The 14698-nt window shown below is 39.5% G+C and overlaps 1 protein-coding gene across 1 annotated transcript in view; it reads right to left on the bottom strand.

The window, feature by feature from the left end:
- LOC139730107 (extracellular tyrosine-protein kinase PKDCC-like) overlaps positions 1 to 7649 on the bottom strand; it is a 61886-nt gene extending 54237 nt beyond the window's left edge. Inside the window, exon 1 of the mRNA XM_071641011.1 lies at positions 7540 to 7649. The gene's annotated coding sequence lies outside the window, so the exon portion shown is untranslated. The remainder of the gene's footprint in view (positions 1 to 7539) is intronic.
- Positions 7650 to 14698: the final 7049 nt, after the last annotated feature.

Below are 14698 nucleotides of genomic sequence, written 5' to 3'. Positions count from 1 at the left end.
AGACAAGAATCCGCAGACCTCAATAATGGTGTCCAGTGTTGCCACCCTCCGGACTCAAAGGAACACATGGGAGCGCAACTAATCTCTTTTTCTAGTATTGACTTTCTGGCTGTCTGTATGCAATATAACAGACACTGACACCATGCAGTGGAGTTTACTAGTTCCGAGAAGGAACTGCCACAAATACATGTACTTCAAAAGCAAATAAAACAAAACAACCCCCCCCCCCCCCCCCCCATTTCTTTCAGTGTTTGAAACGGCAGAATACACTCAATCATCTTTGGCATAAATCCATACCTCAAAGTACAAGTGTATAATATGCATGCATAAAAGTAATTGTAGACATAGTAGTGATCGTTGTCAATATTGAGTCTGAACAGAGTGCAAACTGATTAAAACTGTGTGACCCATTCAACGGCACTCCCATGCAAAGTGCTGTTGTATGTCTTATGTCAAATTCTTCTACATTACTCATATTGCTCACACAATTTTGGGAATTCTAACTACTAGCCCCTTTTCTTGACCGCAGACTTAATGCCTAGAAAAGCTGGTTTACTACTGCATTCATCTGTATGGAAATCTTTCCCCTGGGGACCTGGTAAACAAGCTTGCAGTTTCCTTGTTCCTGTCAAAAACGTGCCTGTTTCCACCAAGATAAATACATTGTAGACAACAAGACCTGAAATGGGAGTACAGTTTTCAAATCCAGTTTGAATGCATCAATTATCAAATGTTTTTATCTTGGGCAAACCTCAGGCAAGCTTTCTGGTTTATCAGGAACCACTTACATTGTATGTTATAGATATTAAAAAAATGCTATAGATATAAGATTTGAATGCATTTATGACTAAATCAAACTACTGTTACCAATTGCTTTAATTCTCTCCTCACAATGTACATGTTGAATTTGGCTTTTTCTGTATGTTTTGTACATCTTCTAAAGCTGAAAGAGAATACAATTCCTTTATTCGAAGAAATGGAATTAGGAGAATTGACACTACAGAGAATATCCTGATTAAAACATTCTCAAATAAGAGAAACTTAATCCACTTTATTCTACAGGGATTCAAAAACTTGGTGGCAAAGTCAATCCGTATTTATCCTGGATAAGAACAAGCAGGGCTGCTTCTGTTTGTTCCCATGCCATGTTCATTATTTCCTCACAACTTTAAATAATATTTAGTCACCGCCATGCTGAAAGCACAGACAGATGAAATAGAATGAATTACAGGACATTAAAGACCAGAATGGTTAGCAATTTTAAAATATGCATCCCTAACAGTGTCTTCTTGAAGTGATTTTTAGTGACATTTTAAACTTCACTTTCAGTGTTAAATTAATGTCTCTCATATTTCTTTAAAAAATAAGAACATATTTGTAGTAATGTGATAAATGTACAACTATAAGATTACAAAGGAAATGAAAGCTTTAAATATAATCAAACAATCAATATACCCAAATCAAAATCATGTGGTAACAAATTAGGCAGAAGCAAGGGAAACAAACAAATTTTCAACCTGAGAATGAAGCCTGGATGAGAGAGAACAGGATTCAATCAATTACTAATTTCTATGCTAAATTCCTTTCTATGTAACATTATTTGGACAAAACTTTTTCTTCCCTCCTTGATCCCCCTACACTTCACAATCTCTTGGAGTTTGCCTTTTACTTCAAATATGAGATTTTGCCACTGAAACGCACATCATGTGACATTGGCTCAGCAGTCTCACAGAGCCCTACAAATATTGCCATTATAAACAAAAGCCTAATCACAATTACTCTGCATCTTGCATTACAACAGGGTGTTATCCAAATACTGAGTGAAGTTCACATGACAAAAATTGTGTCTTTTTTGCATTGAGGAATTTTACTGCAAATTGTGACGGCAAACTTCAAGCAGAGTTGGGAAAATTGCACTCCATTGTGCCAGTTTCCCCCGGCAATATGGATGACTTTTGGCACGGTTGCCTAGCTACTGTCATTGCAGCATTGCAAGTTTTCTAATGACACCGGTTTTCATTATCAGTGTGAATGGTGAGAGTGACAACAGTAGAAAGGGGTTTAGGGTTTCTGCCACCTCATCATACACCCACTCTTGCCCACGACATGCCTCGGTATATTTATGCAGCAGTCTTTAACTCAAATGTCAATCGCCCTTCTCAGTTCTCTCTACACTCTCCGGCATTGAATTACGAGCGGAAGAGAAGTGTTGTATTTCAACGCCCTAATCTTGAATGTTCACACTAAGAATTGTGAAAAGTCATGCTCTCCTCTGACCATTTGGAAATTTATCCAGCCACGAAGTAACTGTGTTTTCGGATAAGGAATTGATAGTCTAATCTACATGCACTGCCTGTCATGCTATGCCACAGGGCTTGTCCGTAATTCCACAGGAAATGAAATAAAATGCTGATCAAGACTGATTTGTACATAACTCAATCAAGATATCTAGGCCAAATACATAACATGACATTGGTGTAATTTGACTAGGTTGGCTTAAGGGCGCATGGCATAACACACCACATCAATCATGTTGTCACGGTTTATGAGACGAGGTAGCATTTGATAACTTTTTATCAAGACCCTGTCAGTAATCTTAACAGACTTTCTATACCTTTTCATCAAAACCCTGTTGTAATCATAACAGGCTTTTGGGGCACTCGTAAGATGTAATACAGTGTACATCCCTGAAATAGAACATATGAAATCATGAGAGAATTATATGTTACATTACCTGAGTGTGATGAATATTGGTGGTGCTTTTTGAGGCTTATTAGGACTTTCCAGTCCAAGACAATCAAATTAAGTATAACAGTGAAGTTGTGAGCCACTAAGGATACTTTCACTTTGTTTTGCTGAGCAAGGGTTACAGGTCTGTCTGCCTGCGTGAGAACCAAGTACAAATTGTAGCTCAAGAATTAGATCATGACCAATTTACACTGGTGGGGGCGAATGGGGAGAGACTAAATATAGTCCCCCTCCATTTATTTAGTCCGAGCCACTCTCGTTGCAGTGCTGGATACAGTGTACATACTCAAGAAGGAAGTGATCAATAATGTTTGGTATTGCCTCATCCTACGATGTACACACAGGGTACAAAGAATGTGCAACATACATTTAAACCACAAAATTTAGCCCAACCAGCCACATATCCACTACACTGTAAACTGTCAAGACCTGTCGTGATATATTACATGTAAAAACATGCACTACAGTTCATGTTGGCATTTTCAAGAGTTCAATCTCTTGCCAAGCACCTTGCCTTGGAAGTAAGACTGACTTAAATCACAGATGTGGAAATCTTAAGGAAACAAAACAAACCAGCATTCACCACTATGACTGCTAAATACACATACATTGTATGATTTAATAACCTGGTATAGTGATGAATAATGGGGAAATATATGTCTACAAAGCGTTATGTGCAATAGTAACATCTTTTATGAATACACTTTTGATATTGTAAGATGGATTTTCAAACTTCCTATAAAAATCAAATTCTTTCTCAAAAGAACCTTGACATTTACAGAGCTCACTTTCACAAAGGAACAAATGTGAATCTATCTCAGGGAATAAGTTTACTTCTCTAATTTAAAATAGCAGTTTTGATCAATGGAAAAATACTTTGAACAAAGTTCTGCACAGTCCTACATGTATAATGTAAAAAACCTGCTACGCACAAGAAATTTTGTATAGCAGTCATGAATACAAAAATGCATAGCAAATTGTGATGCGACACCATGAAAATTATTCCCTGTATCTAGAAAGAACGAGAGTACACAGTAGTTCTTTTTTTCCCCTCCATGAAGTAATTTTGTGGCACAGCAAACATTCAGTTTGTCATCTCAAGGTATGGCCATAAAAAAAAAAACTTTTTAACAGCATAATATGAGACAACTGGCATTTACTGTGAAAGAATGTCATTAGAGTTTAGACATCACTGACAAAGTCACTCAGACTTAAATTGTGTACAACAATGTGAGCTGCCAAATGGCTTCCACTGCTAAAATCCATCAACGTCATTGCGAATAAACATCAGTTCCACTGAAACAAACACTCGGGATGGCAGATCTGTGATCCGGAGACGAAAAAAGAAAAATACTCAGACGCTGCCATTTCCATCAGAACAGTTACAGGCCAGACCTTAGCATGTTCCAAACCCCTGAATGTTTATAGACATATTTCACTGTACCTGAACAGAAAAACAACTGCCAATGTGTCAACACTCTACTTCCTCTTACCCCATCCCCCTCTCTCCCTTCTTCGATACTTCCATCTCTCTCCCTCCCCCTCTCTTCTTCTTCTTCTGTCCCATTTTCCTCAGTTACCCCTCTTTAATTCAGTTTCACAAGAACTCCCAGAGACCAGCTTCATACACAGTGTACATTACAACAGTCCCAAGGTAGTTCAAGAACTGACTTTCACACACACACAAAAGTGGAATTACTGCAAAATGAGGATTGTCCATGTGCATTTTAATTTTGTGAATTTTGCGAGAGCCAAGATTTGTGAAAATAAAATCCAAGCGAAAGTTCTTGTCTGCACTATATGCATTGAATGCCAATGATAATTCATAAATATCTTTTAATGCCGCGAAAAAGGTCATCGGCTCCAATGCCCTAAAATTTCACCCCACAAATATATCTTGCTTTACAGTTCATTATTGGGGGTGTGTGTTTTTTGTTTTTTAAACTAACAGTTGGTTGAATCATTCTGGTTATTGCAGGGACCCTTAAAAGAATACAATACCAAATCAGTAAAATAACTGATGCATTCACAAACTGATACATAATAGCACCATAATGTAATGACCTCTATTTTAGGGACAGTCAAATACAAGTCAAAATATTACAGTAAATACCGCCTTTAACCATCTTGCCTGTGGAAATTTAACTCTACAGCACATTTCAAATTATATCACTCCTTCATTTCTGTGTGAACTCATGGAATACAGTAACATATTTGGATACAATTACAATCAGCATGAACTGAATTATTGAAGCATATATATCTATTTGATCTAGTCAAACTTCACACCACAGTGGGAACATTTCTGACCACATTACAAGCTACAAAGAACATGCAATTCAAACTCAAGCACCCTATCCACTTCACCCCACGGAGTTAACAGTGCATGACAGTGGGACAGACATTGACAAATGTTTGTTGTAACTGTCACACAGGCAGGCAGGCAGGCACGGAAAGGTGAGGAGACTGCTAAGGTACAAGTTAGGCACACCACTGAAAAGACAGTACAAACTATGCTTTGCATTAAAAAATATATATATTATGTTCCTGATCCAATGTGCTTTCAAGACACATAGATATATACGTACATGTACAGATGCACTCTCGTGTATACTGTTCATCTGGTTGCACAATTATTATGCAATTGTATCCATCATCTTGAAAGGCAGATTTGAAGTACAAAAATACAACGTAGATAATCATCACACTGTATTAGGTTTGTGCTTAACTTGCAACACAGGAAGCAACATTGTAGGCTAGCAACTGGTGAGGTTTCGGAGCAAATTGCACTTAGCACTATGTATAATTCCTGCAAAAGAAAGTAAGAAATTGGCTTTCCTGTCCAGTATGACACATCACCTTACAGAGCCACACTATTTCGGCTCCTACAAAAATTTTTCCAAGCCCATTTTAGTCAAATATGATTTTTTTTTTTATTTCATTTTTAGCCGACATCACAGCCTATACATTGAGAAGTACGGCCTAAGAGCCTTTTTGCCTTAACATGAAGTGGCCCTTTAAATTGCCCTGAAAATGAGTACTGTATGCACAATTGACTGTCAGTGATTCAATGTAAAAACACTATATATGTGAAGCACTTTGAGAAGACATCAAGCATTAAAGGGATGGTATAGTATCGGTTGAGGTAAGGATTCAGCTTTTAACTTTTTGTGAGATACTAGTACTCAGAAACCACTTTATAAAATATCAAAGAGCAGACAGTTCTAAGAGGAATGCACAATACACAACAGCAGCTGTCTACTGTACATGTTGTAATAATAATATCCCTATATAACAATTAAAGCGTGTGACAATGGTGGTGCTGGTAAAAATTTTATTTTCTTCTTCTTCTTCTTCTATAATCTTCAAAGGGCTATAAAATGCAGCCTATCACGAAGATGAATACAACTTGTGTGCACGATGAGAGGAGGGGTGTGGGCTTAATCACAAGGTGTGATTTTAAGGTGGGTCATTAAGAGCTCCTTGAACTGCTCAGGTGAGACTGCACAAACTACAGAGCTTGGAAGTTTGTTCCACTCAGGTATGGATCTCTGGGCAAATTCCAATTTGTCGATATTGCCCCTGGGGCGGTATGTTTGGAAGCACATGTCGTGATTTTTCCTGGTTTTAGACGAGTTGATTGTGAAAAATGTATCTGGATGAATTGCAACAAAGTCGTTCATGATTCTGTACACCATAGTTAGTCTGCTCACAGTACGTCGTGACGATAGGCTGGGCCATTTCAACTTATAAATCATACTGGTCACACTGCTCGTTCTTCTATAATCAGCTGCGACAAAGCGAGCTGCCTGGCGTTGAATCCTTTCCAGTTTTTGAATGTCCGAGGCCATATGTGTATCCCAGACACTACAGCAATATTCTAAATGGGGTCGTACAAGGGACTTATAAGCTGCTTCCCTGAATGACTGAGGAAAGAACCTTGTGTTGTGCCGGATAAAAATAATTTTAAATTCAATTATGTAAAAAACATGTTAAAAAACGCACCACGGTTCAACCTCCCAAGCCATAATTAGACTGTGCACAAAAGCATAGGTGTCTACATGTAGTTGGTGGTGTCATGGTTAAATTATGGGCAGCTTGCTCTAGTCTATCTATATCATATACCATAGAGAGAACCCAAGTTTTAACACAATTTTCCATCAAACACAAGCAAACACCGACAAATAACCTGCACTTGTAAATAAAAAGAAAACAGGTTTTACACTACCCATTTCAACATAATTAAATTTCAAATTGTAGATCTCGTCATTCACTGAACACTGACAAGCTCAAAGAGTAAACTGTTTGCCAACCGTCAGGCAGAGCTCATTGAGTGCAGAGCATGAGCAGAGCAAAGCAAAGGGCACATGATGAGTTTAGACTTTTTTGTACAATGTAAGCAGACCCTACAATGTACTTTTTGTGTTATCAAATTATCTGACATTTGATATTTGTGCCCTTCTGTTAACATCAATTTTGAACCACCATAACCGCAAGATATCTGATGATTACATTGAAAGGATAAATGTTCGAGTTCTCGTCAAAATGTAATGAAACAAATACCGGTTGTATTTTGTAGTCGTGCGGATTCACGCACAGATGAGATGGCTATGAAAAAAACTGCGTTTGTAATACCGGTACATTTATATGAATACATGGGACTAGACTGGAATGAACGACAACTCGTAAACATCGGCACAGAGAAGATCCATGAAGTCCAAAACACTTTTTCTGGGTCACAAACTCCCAGTATTCTTATCTACAATTCTGAATTCATGATATATAACTTACCGTTTGGCTCAAATATACTTCAGAGAACGTCTATCTGCTATCAGTCGGAGCTTTACAAAAGAAACGTGTGGAAATCAGTGCAATAGGGCATAGCTCGTGCTATTACGTTGCAGGCTAGCTAGGACTCGACGATGAAGATTCTAGGATGAATGGGACAAGATGAGCTACCGGGCCTCCGCTTGCTTGCACTACAACGTAGTGTGACCGAGTGACAAAAACACACATACACACACACACACACACGGCGAGGCACGACTACTTCTTTGTAGGAATAGAGGAGAAAATGCGTGATAATTCAGGGATCTCTGTGATGAGAGCCAATGTTATAATATTCGTAATGGGGATGTTTAGTACATAACTTGTGTAAACAAGCGGATAAGCATTAAGTCATTTGATCAACCTCCGTAAATAGATATACAATGTATAAACAATCTAATATTGGGACAGTATCAGGCTATAACCATATTTTGAGACTTTTTTGTGGGTTTTTTTTTTGTTATTGTTTGTTTATTTTTCCCAAGGGTGATCCGTGAGGGAGTCATAAATCAATGGTTGAATCTTCTTGCTCTACAAGCCTTCCTTAACTGTTTGTAGAAGAGGCTGTGTCTTGGTCGTCAACTGCCGACAAATTATCTCGGTATGTAACTGGACTGCAAGATGTATTATGCTTATGGTTGTCATCTGTTTTCTATGAACCATTGTTTCTATGCAAGACGATCTCAGCGACTGCATTACATTGTAACGGACGTGTGCACTCAAAGTTGATGTGATGAATGTCTGTGACAATAAGTGTAAGGTGAACCAGAGAGGTATGTGTGATACATGTATACCACCTCCTTGGGCGACATATCCAGAAGCTAGAACTCATGAAACTTTCTTTGTCAGCGCAGCGCAGAAGTCTTGTTGGATTTGGTACGAGTTTTGTTTATTAAAATGCAAGTGTAACCTGAGCGAGACCTCTGTGTCAGTACTGTGTTTGAAAGGTGTGTAAAGGAAGAAAGGGCTGCGAATCAATTTCAGTTCAGAAGAAAATGATCTTTATTCCTTGCATTCAGTGCTACATGACCAAATGAAGTGAAAAGGGACAAAGGCAAATAATTAACCAGTGGTGATATAGATATGAGTCACCAAAAGTAGCTGATATCATAGGTAGGAGAAATATGTTTGAACAATGCCAGCAAATCCTCATTTAATCTTGTACAGGAGCATTATAACTAATAGTAATGCTTGAGCTTTATTCTTTTTTTAATTTTATTTTTTGCCTAAAGCATCGTATGGTTTGCTAGAAGTTCATAAAAACTAACTGTTAAAAACTTTTGCATTTCCTTCATAATCAAGCGAACATGAAATCAATTAATACATACACATAAAATTTGGACAGCATAAATCAGACATTACATAGGCTCTGAGACCGAATTCGAACAACATGTTGCACTTTTATTGAAATGATTTTAAAGATAGTAACTACCATGATTATGATAATGATCCCAATATTTATAGCAAACTCTTGCCACACAGTGTTGAACAATGTGTCAGTCAACCAGCTTGCTTTTATTGCACTTGAAAAATTACTGCATTTTTTTCAGTGAATCACCAGACTTCATCAATATGCTTGTTATAAAGATAATACTGATGATGGTGTAATTTTCATTCTTACAATGTCACGGTTAACCACTGAACTATACGAGTATGAAACTATTCAGTGGAGTAGACTAGCACTAGCAGACGACAGAGCAAACTCGAACGTTTGATCAACTGTTAAGGACAAAAGATGGCGCTGTTCATTTTTGCTGCAATGTGATGTGTGTTTGGTGGCTTCGACGGTAACGCAGTCGGGACTAAAAATTAGGACGTTTATTGTATTAGATCATTCATTAAAATCAGACAGTTCATGTTGGGATCCAGGTTCTTGAAGATAGCGACAGTTTGTATTTACATTACTTAAACAAGCATGTTGTCACGGCTGCATCACCGACAAGCTCCCCCAGTGACTTGTCATGTGCAACTGTTGTAGTGTGAGCTGTTGGCGTTTTTTTTTTATGAAAAGGAGCTATCCACACAACAATCTTCTAGACACACTTTGTGTGCGTTGAACTGTCATTTTTAGGAATTGCCTGTCTTTCAGGTATAAGTTTCATAAAGATGAACACTATTCCCCTCACTACATGATGAGAATCCATGTTAAGACCACAAAAAAGTACTCTTAATCGGTGAGCAATGACATTTTTCATCCTAACGACTATCGACTATACATGTGCAGAGTGTAGAATTACATCAAACTCTCTTTTCGAGTCATTACTGTGATTGCGTTCGTTAAAATGTCCATGCAGCTTTCTAATGGATGCCTCTTTCTCTCTTAGCCATGAGTGTAAAGCAAGGAAACGTGCAAGTATGTCTCAACTGTGTTTTCCTAGCCTGAGTATGGGCAGATTTTGCAAGTGCGAAACCAAATCTCGAGCCTTCAGTTCTCTTCCCTGCCGCGGTTGCTCCAGCAGGTGGTGATCTTTCGGAGATTTCCCATTTCTGGCGGGACTGATGGGCGATACAGTTATGCACTCGCGTTTCGATAACATCTTCGCTTTCTTGTTGGTGTCCAACTGGAGATCACGCCCAGTGGGACCAGGCGAGGTGGACGACGACAACGAGAAGTCGTTGTTTGGGTTGGCGGGGTCGTTGGACACCGTCGGTAATCTCGTCGTGTGCTTGATGACGTTGCTCTTGCGCTGTCGATTTCGCTCTTCGACTGGTTTACTGCGGAGTCCGTTGGCCATGGCCACGGCCGTGATCGGTATTACGGTGTTGTCGGTCGGCGTCGTCGGCGAAGCTTCGGCACCAGTGGGAATGATGCTATCGAACTCGATGTCATCGCAGTACTCATGTGGTGGCGCCATCTTTGTCATTATATAGAAAGAAAATGACGAAGAGACAACATTAAAAAAAAATCAACATCAACATTCTTAGATACCTTCTGAGTACCATCAGACTAATCAAACTGTGTATATTTTTGTATACGTGATTTACGGAGAGCAGAGAAAATATGTTTCAAGTTGAAATTTTGCAAGCATACTTTTAGATCAGCTGATCAAAACAAATGACCAAAATCCTGTACAACTCTCTCTTATAAGAGGTCTATTGCAAGCGTGCGGGTTTACGACACAAATCTGAGTTGCATCTCTCACATGTAGCAGAGGTTGTGGAAAGGTTTTGATAAGATTTTTTGGAACATTGAATCCGTTCTAAATTTTATGATAGTTTGCTTCTGTACTTAAAAATATTTGTAAAGATCAACTGAAGTATGTAAACTCTGATGTTGTACTATGCACATTGTTTTTCCTCTGGCCATAATCCAGTATTAAAGAGTCTTTTCAAAGGAATCATTAGATCATTGTAGAATTCTTACGTTGTCGAAGGTCGTTCCAGACGGTGTTTCATTGCGACGACGCCGCCTTATCGTGACATCTTTTATAGCAGTGGCATTGGCGTTGACATTGACGTTAGCACTGACTCTCCTTTCGACGTTGGAAATGACACCACCACCACCACCACCACTGCCACCGTCGCCGTCGACGGGTTCGAGTGCTGCTGAGCGGGACGTGATGGGTTCGTACTTTTTCGATACGAGACAGTTTCCTCGCTCGCTCTCCACGCTGAACAAGCGCTCGCCCTCCGGATTGGTCGCCAGAATGCGTCGGTAGAGATTTCGCATGCGCGTCCGCACGTTGTGCGCGTAGTTTGGGGGTGTTGAGACGCACTCACGTGCCGCTAGTTTCTTCTTGAAAGAGGCGAGCTTCGCGCCATAGTACTTGTTGTGGTCGGGGCCGTAGTTGTATCCCTTGCCCATCGAACTCTCGTTTCTATTTTCATCTATACGAGTGAGGAGATATAGAATTAAGGTGAAAATGCGGCTTAAATTCGTCTCCATGAAGTTTCCTGACCTATTAATGTGTAATAACCTTGTAGAAAATATCTTTTCGATTTACCTAACGAAATCACAGCAACAGAATGAAGACGATGAAATAATGATAGTAATTAATGTTGAACCCTCTCAGAACCACGAGTTCAGAACACCAACGGCAACTAACAAAGTAGAGTTTTAATTGATAATGATAGGATTGCAGTTGTTTAATTCAATGGTGGAATCTTCTCCAGTTAGGTTTAGACTGAGTGTTTGTGTGTATTCAACATGCCATGATTATGAATGCATTTGTTGTTGTTGTTTTCCACATGAGGCGTTACCTTTATGAATATTTAGCTCCCTTTTGATGATTCGTCCGTCTGCGAGTAGTATCGGCGTTTTAGTCGGTGATCTCGATTGATCCTTATCTTGATCTCGATTCCGTTCCCGCTCCTGATCTCGATCCTGATTTTGATCCCGATCCCGATCCCGATCCAGCGGGTCGGGATCCTCCATTCCCGGCAGTCCGGCACTCCGCGCCTCGGCTGTCTTGATGATGGCGCGTCGATCCTGACGTTGCCTGCCGTACGCACTCTCCGTGACCGTCATGAAACGGACAAACGACTGGATGGCAACAGAATAAGAAAATGATAAAACCGTCACCTCAGAGGCCGAGGAGAGGTAATACTCTCGTCTGCACATTATACGACTTTCGGTTGCACAACTGACAGACTTTAAATCCGAAAAATCACATTAGCCACAAAATGAACACGCTTGGTTATTTCAGATCCAAAGTCGCTTATTAGTCGTGCAGCGACCGAAAGTCGTATAGTGTGCGGTGGCCTTTAGTCACTCCTTTCATTCATTTGGATATTTGCGTGAGTTTGTGTTGTTGTTGTTGTTTTTTTCAAAGTGAAGAGTTACTGGGATTGCCGTTAAAGGGGAATCCCGGACAAGTCAAAGTGAGTCTGAAAAGGTAGAATACAATTTTACAAACACAACAGAGAAAATCAAAACAAAATCGAATTAAAACTTACGGAAGAATTACAAAATTGTGATATTTCGCTCGTCTCCTCGAAAACAGTTCTTGAACAGTCAATATGAGTCTACAAAAAGTGAGTTGCTGATGTCATCGCCTTTTGTTTATGAAAATCGGCGTGAGATGTGTGTGTATGTGTGTGTGTGTGTGCGCGCGCGTGTGTGTGTGTGTCTGGGGTGTGTGTGGGGGATAATGTGGGTAGTTTGGAAACAGAGGATGAGAGTTTCATAATATACGAATCTAAACAGAAAAGAAGAATGGAAAGGTGCCCAAGGAGAGACTTACCTTCTTCTTAGCAAAGGTAGGGTCTTTTTCGAACATGGACACAGCACTCTCATGCCACGCGTTACATAATGGCTCCTGCCGCATCCACGGGTGCTGTATGATCTCGTTCACACGCATGCGTAAGAGCGGTCGATGACGTAACAGTCTCTTAATGAGGTGAACGCACTCTGGAAAATCAATACATATTAATTATTATTATTATCATCAGTGACAACACAATATTGTGTTTGTAGTTGATATTTTGTGGCACTTCGACAAGGATATTAATATACGCTGTAATTCAATATCATTATTATAGTAACACTATACAAAATAATGGGCCTACTCTTATTGTCAATATATCTTACGGAGAACACAATACCCATGCTCTCATTATTTCATATTAAAAGTAGTGATAACATTTTTCCGAGCATCGCAGCACACAATCATATCAATGTTGTTTCGTGATGAATAATGTCAGATCTACTAGTATACCACATAGGTATATCAAAGAATAGGAGCTTTCATTAAATTTTGACCTTCATTTTAGTCATTGCATCTCTTTAGAATTTGAGACTATAAGGGCTGACTGTTGTTTTAAATCACTTCGAACAGTAACTTTGTAGCAAACTGAGGCACTCCTGACCAGGGTAAGGTCATAAGATGTTGGTGGTTTTTTTTTAACTAACAGTATACCTAACAATGGTCGGAACGTGTAATTCAGCGATCGCCATCATTGTTTGGCTTATTGAAACAAAGGGAATGCATTAGATTCTCTCGTCAAACTTCTCGTTTTCCGTGAGTAGTATACAGAAAATCAGTCTGTACCTCGAATCGCATCAGTTCACGACAGGCAGTAATTATGTAGTTTTATCTCAAATTAGGTCATAAACTTTTGATATACGCAGAGTTCAAGACGGGTCACGTATTGGAACGATTGCCGAGGAATACGACCGGCGTACACAGTTTATATCTTACGGCTTAAGCCATATCTTTTGAAGAACACTAATTAAGCGTCAGATTTAATTTTTTCAGTGCCAGGGACTTTGGACAGTGCGTATGTAAAATGCTTTGTGGTTTTTGTGCCAAACGGCACTCAGCGGAAACACAGGGTTAACACTTTCTGGGCCAGGGACTTTGGACAGCGTGTGTACAACACTATAGGGTTTTCTTTGCCAATCGACACTCAAATTAAATACACAAAGGGTTAAGCATCCTTTTCATACAGATTCGGAGCAATAAAATTTAAATTCCAGGACCCGTTGAGCCCGATGGAAATCATAACATGATTATATTGGCATGTGCTCGTTCGAACAGGCATGTTCTTTTAGCACTAATTTCATGTCCCTTTGTTTAAGGAGGTTCGTCTGTTTCATACCTTTCGAGACCCACGTCTGGAATTTGAGTTTCCTTTTCGTCTGGTCCAAGAGTGTGTGAAGACTTTGGTCGTTGTATGGCAGCCGTCCATTCACCATGGCGTATAGGATGATGCCACTTACGTAGTAGAAAGTAAACGTGAAGAGAGATAGAGAGAGAAAGAAAAAAAATGTTGGAGCTTCACAACTTCCTGGATCGATGCATACATCACTGTAAATAGGCAGAGGGAAAATTATCCTTCGCCCTTTATGTTTCTAGTTCACAACCTCCTCTTTCTCCTTATCGGAAATAAGAATGAGAAAAAGAGGGGAGGATAATCTCATCCTCCCCTCTTTTTCTCATTCTTATTTATTTCATCATCTTCTTCATCATCATCATCATCATCATGATCACTATCATTATTCTTGTTGACATTTCTTCCCCTCCCTATCCTACTATACTACTACTACTACTACTACTACTACTAATACTACTACTACCTCTTCATCACCACCATCAACATCATCTTCTTCTCCTCCCCCTCCTCCCCCTCCTTCTCCTTCTCCTCCTCCTCCACCTCCTCCTTCTTCTTCTTCTTCTTCTTC

Source organism: Diadema antillarum, unplaced genomic scaffold (genome assembly GCF_040938485.1).
Source record: "Diadema antillarum isolate AM-2024a unplaced genomic scaffold, OU_Dant_1.0 seq00000292_RagTag, whole genome shotgun sequence".
NCBI classification, from domain to species: Eukaryota; Metazoa; Echinodermata; class Echinoidea; order Diadematoida; family Diadematidae; genus Diadema; species Diadema antillarum.
The sequence above is the reverse complement of the archived record's forward strand: the minus strand, read 5'-3'. Positions and strand labels throughout refer to the sequence as shown.